Below are 6,529 nucleotides of genomic sequence, written 5' to 3'. Positions count from 1 at the left end.
TGTGTGGAGTGATCAGCAGGCCAAACTGGGAAACAAGATTGCCTAAGATCATGAAGCCAACAAACAGCAGAGTCGGGAAGAGAGTGCAGGCCTGGCTAATATCAGGAATGTGGCCTCCATTGGAGGCATCCCCTGATAGTATGAGACCATGCCCTTGACCCTAGCAGGTGGTTGTTTGAAGGCCCCCTCCCCACCTCCCACCTCTACCCCATAGAAGGGGTCCTGGTCCACTCTCCAACCTGACCTATTTTCAAATTTGGTCACATAGGCTGTAGCAACTTGGCTCAAGCCTGGCCTTCTTTTTGTAATAGACTGTTTGTGTCCCCGGGCACCAGGCTGCTCCTGCTGTCATGTTTCATGCGCCTTGAAAGGCACTATCTAGCTTCTGTGCCCTATGAGACTGGACTTCCCAGTTTGGTACTGGAGGACTGATATGGAGTGAGCAAGCTGGGGATGCCCCTAGGAAGGCAGAGCCTGGTGACAGTAAGCACCTGTGAGGGAGAGATCAGGAGCAGGCCTGCCTTGGAGCCAGCCGGGCCCTAGCTAGGTTGTTGGCCCTTATCCACTCCCCTCTGCCTTTTCCTAGGACACCACTTAGCCCCACTTTGGAGTCCAAGATACCTGGATTAGAACTAGGTTTGGCTGTTCCCCACACATGGGACCTGGGCCATGCCCATCTCTCCCCTGAACCTGGGTCCCCTGGTACTGTTACACAGGTTCAGGAGCACCCCAGTTACTGATGAAGACATTGCATCCTTAAGGCCCTGACACACAGAGCATTGCTATAATCAAGTCTGGCCTTAGGTATGTACCGGTTTCTGTCCCTAAATTCCAGAAGGGAGCCATGAGTGACCCTAATAGCCCCATTCCCTGGGTGCCCAGCAGGTGGCAGCATCAGCCACTGGTTGGCACACAAGGCACTGGAGCTCAAAGAAATATTTTGGAGATTTTGTGGGATTTTTCCCACCCCACCCCCCCACCCCCCAGACTCAAGGCAAGTGTTCCACCCTGAGCTACACCCCCAAGTCCTTACAGAGTTTCAGAACACCGGTGGTGAGGAACTAGATTTGGAAGTCGATGTCTCCTGGAGGATTTCCTGTCCATTAATCCCATAGGCCAACACTTCCTGCACTCCTCCAGGCCAGACTGTCAGGCCCAGCCCTTTGGGAAGAAGCAGAGGAAGCCTCGGGGCGGCAGATACCCCTCCCCCTGCTGTCCTGCCTGCCTCTCCACAGCCTCTGCAACCCAGGCTCCCTCACCTTCTCAGGCCCCTCCCTCCCTCCCTCCCTCCCTCCCTCCCTCCCTCCCTCCCTCCCTTCTTCCCTCCCTCATTCAACTCTTGTGTGTATCACATCTATAATGCACAGATTCTTTTCCAGGGTCTGCAGGCAGGGTACAAGATGTTCCTTCTAGAACCTTCCAACAAAAGTGGAAAAGCAAGCAATAATAAAGAAAGGGCCCATCCTGCTGCAGGGCCATGAGCAGTCCCTTCCCTCATGCAGATAAAGTACAACCGTAAAGGAGATCTCCTCTTCACTGTGGCCAAAGACCCTATTGTCAATGCGTGGTACTCTGTGAATGGTGAGAGGCTAGGCACCTACATGGGCCATACTGGAGCTGTGTGGCGTGTGGGTGATGACTGGGACACCAAGCCCATCCTTACTGGTTCAGTTGACATCAGCTGTCGGGCTCTGGAGCTGTGAAACAGGGAAGCAGCTGGCTCTACTCAAGACCAACTCAGCTGCCCAGACCTGTGGCTTTGACTTTGGAGGCAACACTGTCATGTTCTCCACAGACAAGGAGATGGAGCACCAGTGTTTTGTGAGCTTCTTTGACCTATGGGATCCCAGCCAGATCAACAGCAATGAGCAGTGAAGATCCCCTGCAATGCTTTCAAGATCTCCAGTGCCGTCTGGGGACCTCTGGGGGGGCCAGTGCATCATCACAGGCCATGAGAGCGGAGCGCTCAACCAGTACAGTGCCAAGTCTGGAGAGGTGTTGGTGAACGTTAGGGACACTCCTGGCAGGTCACCGACACGCAGCTGTCTAGAGACATGACCATGTTTGTCACCGCATCCCAGGACAATGCAGCAAAGCTCTTCGACTCCACAAGTCTTGAGCATTAGAAGACTTTCGGAACAGAGCATCCTGTCACCTCAGCACCCTTCTCTCCCAACTATGACCACATGGTCCTGGGAGGTGGTCAGGAAGCCACAGACGTAACGACAACCTCCATCAGGATGGGAAAGCTCAAGGCTACCTCAAAAAGCCATTTGGCTTTTGAGAAAGAGTTTTGAAGAGTCAAGGGCCACTTTGGATGTATCAATGGCGTTGCCTTCCATCCTGATGGCAAGAGCCACAGCAGCGGTGGTGAAGATGGTCACGTCTGCATCCACTACTTCGACCCACAGTACTTTGAGTTTGAGGCCTAAGAAAGCTGGATCTCCATCCACACCAGGGAGGCTGCTCAGCTTTTAGAGGCTGAGAAAATAAATTAGTTTGTTAAAAAAAAATTTTTTTAATAATATTTTTTTAAAGGAAGAAAGATGTTTCAGACCCTGGCAAGCACCTGTGTATGGGGCTATGCCAAGGTGACCACTGGGAAACACAGAAGAGATGGTGAAGTGGCCAAGGGAAAGACAGCCAAACAGGGGCGCCATGCTCAAAGGCCCCCAGACGATGTTGTGGGAGTGCAAGGAGGCTGATGCCATGCTTTTCCAAGGCGCAGACTAAAGGGTGCGTCAGCTTGTCGCGCCCCACACAGACACAAACACTGATGAGCGCCTATTGGGTTCTCAGAGGAGGACACTAGGACCCTCAGTCAAAGCAGGGCCACTGAGGTCCCAGAAGAAGGAAGAAGAGGCAGAGGAGAGTGAGTGTTTGCTTAGTCTGTGCTGAGTGCCAGGTGCTCTGCTGGGCTATAGACGTCACCTTATATAGGTCATGTGATGAAATGGGGTCTAAGACGGAGGTGACCTGCCTAAGGTCATAGTCAGGGAGTAGCAGACCTGAGGCTTGAACTTGAGGCTTCCCTTGAGGTAGCTAGTGCCCTGTGTCCCAGAGCCATCAGGAGGGTCTCTCCATCCTTGGTCCTGCAGGGAACCTTGCTGAAACTTCTTAGCATCCCTCGAGGTCACCCAGCAAAGCCTGATCTCATCCCACTGGGGCTCTACTCTCCTGTAACAATGCTCCCCCTCTCAGGGGACCCCGCCACCTCCATCCACCACCCACAGCAGCCCTGTTGCCTCTCCCTGGATGGCTCCACTCTGTGACTAACACCTAAAGTCACCACCTTATCTCTGTCTCCCCCCACCCAGAGCACTGTGAGTGTAGAGCAGGGGCTTCCTGCATGGGAGACCTTTGCTTGAGCCTGTGCCATGCCCTTGACCTGCAGGAAGAAGGTCAGGGGGGAAAATGGCAGCTGTGACCAAGGCCAAGTTCTCCAGCGTGGGGCCATCTGGGTCATGGGCAGGGTCAGTGCTGGGGCCAAGGCATCAGCAGTCCTAGTGATGTCTTGTGTGCACAGACTAGTGATGAGTGAACCCTAGGACGTGACCTGAAACATCTTCTGGGATGTAGGGAGGGTGGAGTCCCCAGAGCTCCGAGCAAGATGGCAGAGTGTGTGAGGGTCTGACTCAGCCAGGAACTATTGGGGAACACAGGAAACCGGTCACAGACATCATCTTTGCACAAGCAAGGCTTGGGCACAGCCCAAAGGACTGTCACTTGAGGTGCCATCCCTGAGCCTCACTATGGTCCCTGAAGCAGATGGGACTCTACTCGGTGTAGATGAGGAAGCTTCCAGAAGGAAAGCCACAAAGAGTCACTAGCCAGAAAATAGCAGATCTCGGTTAGGGGACCAGGTCAAGATGAGCCAGAGACCTAGTCTTTGCTTAGTAACAGGTGGTTCAGCAGGTGGTTCAGGAGTGAGTTGGTGATGCCAGAGCCTCTGAGAAGACAGAGGCTTGCAATGCAGGTCCTACAGAGCCAACGTCAAAGGAGTATGCAGGTACACATTGTAGGACTGGCCCTCCATGCAACCCTCAGGGGTCAGGGGCCTTCCCAGACACATCCTGACATTCCACTGTGACATTTTAGCAGGTTCCATCCTAGGCTGTGACATGGCTCTGGAGTTCCTCCATCCTCCATCCTCCATCCTCATCCTCGATCCTCCATCCTCCACCCTCCATCCTCCATTCTCCCTCCTCCTTCCTCCATCCTCCACCCTCGATTCTCACCTTCCATCCTCCATCCTCCATTCTCCCTCCTCCACCCCCATTCTCACCCTTCATCCTCCACCCTCCATTCTCACCCTCCCTCCTCCTTCCTCCATCCTTCACCCTCCATTCTCCCTCCTCCCTCCTCCCTCCTCCACCCTCCATTCTCACCCTCCATCCTCCATCCTCCACCCTCCATCCTCCACCTTCCATCCTCCATCCTCCCTCCTCCACCCTCCATTCTCATCCTCCATCCTCCACCCTCGATCCTCCATCCTCCATCCTCCACCCTTCATCCTCCATCCTCCATCCTCCACCCTCCACCCTCCATCCTCCCTCCTCCACCCTCCATCTTCTACCCTCCATCCTCCACCCTCCACCCTTCATCCTCCATCCTCCACCCTCCGTTCTCCATCCTCCACCCTCCACCCTCCATCCTCCATCCTCCACCCTCCATCCTCCACCCTCCATCCTCCATCCTCCACCCTCCATCCTCCACCCTCCATCCTCCATCCTCCACCCTCCATCCTCCATCCTCCACCCTCCATCCTCCACCCTCCATCCTCCATCCTCCACCCTCCACCCTCCATCCTCCACCCTCCATCCTCCACCCTTCATCCTCCATCCTCGTCCCACCATCCTCCATCCTCCACCCTCCATCCTCCACCCTCCATCCTTCATCCTCCACCCTCCACCCTCCATCCTCCACCCTCCATCCTCCACCCTTCATCCTCCACCCTCCACCCTCCGTCCTCCACCCTCCATCCTCCATCCTCCACCCTTCACCCTCCACCCTCCATCCTCCACCCTCCATCCTCCACCCTCCCCCCTCCGTCCTCCACCCTCCATCCTCCATCCTCCACCCTCCATCCTCCACCCTCCATCCTTCACCCTCCATCCTCCACCCTCCATCCTCCACCCTCCATCCTCCACCCTCCACCCTCCATCCTACACCCTCCATCCTACACCCTCCATCCTATACCCTCCATCCTCCATCCTACACACCCCGCCTCCATCCACCCTCCATCCTCCACCCTCCACCCTCCATCCTACACCCTCCATCCTCCATCCTCCACCCTCCATCCTCCACCTCCATCTCCACCTCCTCCACCCTCCACCCTCCATCCTCCACCCTTCATCCTCCATCCTCCACCCTCTACCCTCCATCTTCCACCCTCCATCTTCCACCCTCCACCCTCCACCCTTCACCCTCCACCCTCCACCCTCCATCCCTCACCTTCCATCCTCTATCTTACACCCTCCACCCTCCACCCTCCATCCTCCACTCTCCATCCTCCATCCTCCACCCTCCACCCTCCATCCTCCACCCTTCACCCTCCACCCTCCACCCTCCATCCCTCACCCTCCATCCTCTATCTTACACCCTCCACCCTCCACCCTTTATCCTCCACTCTCCATCCTCCATCCTCCACCCTCCACCCACCATCCTCCATCCTCCACCCTCCATCCTCCATCCTCCACCCTCCATCCTCCACCTCTCCACCCTCCACCCTCCACCCTCCATCCTCCACCCTCCATCCTCCACCCTCCACCCTCCATCCTCCACCCTCCACCCTCCATCCTCCACCCTCCATCCTATACCCTCCATCCTCCATCCTCCACCCTCCACCCTCCACCCTCCACCCTCCATCCTCCACCCTCCACCCTCCATCCTCCACTCTTCATCCTCCATCCTCCACCCTCCATCCTCCACCCTCCATCCTCCACCCTTCATCTTCCATCCTCCATCCTCCATCCTCCACCCTCCATCCTCCACCCTTCATCCTCCATCCTCCACCCTCCATCCTCCACCCTCCATCCTCTACCCTCCTTCCTCCACCCTCCACCCTCCACCCTCCATCCTCCACCCTCCATCCTACACCCTCCATCCTCCATCCTCCATCCTCCATCCTCCACCCTCCACCCTCCATCCTCCACCCTCCATCCTCCACCCTCCACCCTCCATCCTCCACCCTTCATCCTCCATCCTCCACCCTCCATCCTCCACCCTCCATCCTCCACCCTTCATCTTCCATCCTCCACCCTCCACCCTCCATCCTCCACCCTCCATCCTACACCCTATACCCTCCATCCTTTATCCTTTGCAAACTTCTCCAGCCTTGCAACCCCCAAACCTTGCCTGGCCCCCAGATCCCCAAGCTGACAGTTTACTGAACAAACACCTAAGGTCTGCACACCTTTACCTGGGCTGTGCCTTCTGTTGCTCTCCTGGGATGACTTCCAGAAGAGTCCTCTGCTACTGCAAGAGCTACCTCAGCTTTGTGGCCTCTGATGATCCGCCTACTGGGAGA

General features: G+C 56.2%; 1 pseudogene; it reads left to right on the top strand.

Moving 5' to 3' along the window:
* Positions 1–669: 669 nt before the first annotated feature.
* Positions 670–2,432, top strand: LOC127208641 (eukaryotic translation initiation factor 3 subunit I-like; annotated as a pseudogene).
* Positions 2,433–6,529: the final 4,097 nt, after the last annotated feature.

The sequence above is a fragment of the Acomys russatus genome, chromosome 25, assembly GCF_903995435.1.
Source record: "Acomys russatus chromosome 25, mAcoRus1.1, whole genome shotgun sequence".
Taxonomy (NCBI): domain Eukaryota; kingdom Metazoa; phylum Chordata; class Mammalia; order Rodentia; family Muridae; genus Acomys; species Acomys russatus.
The sequence above is the reverse complement of the archived record's forward strand: the minus strand, read 5'-3'. Positions and strand labels throughout refer to the sequence as shown.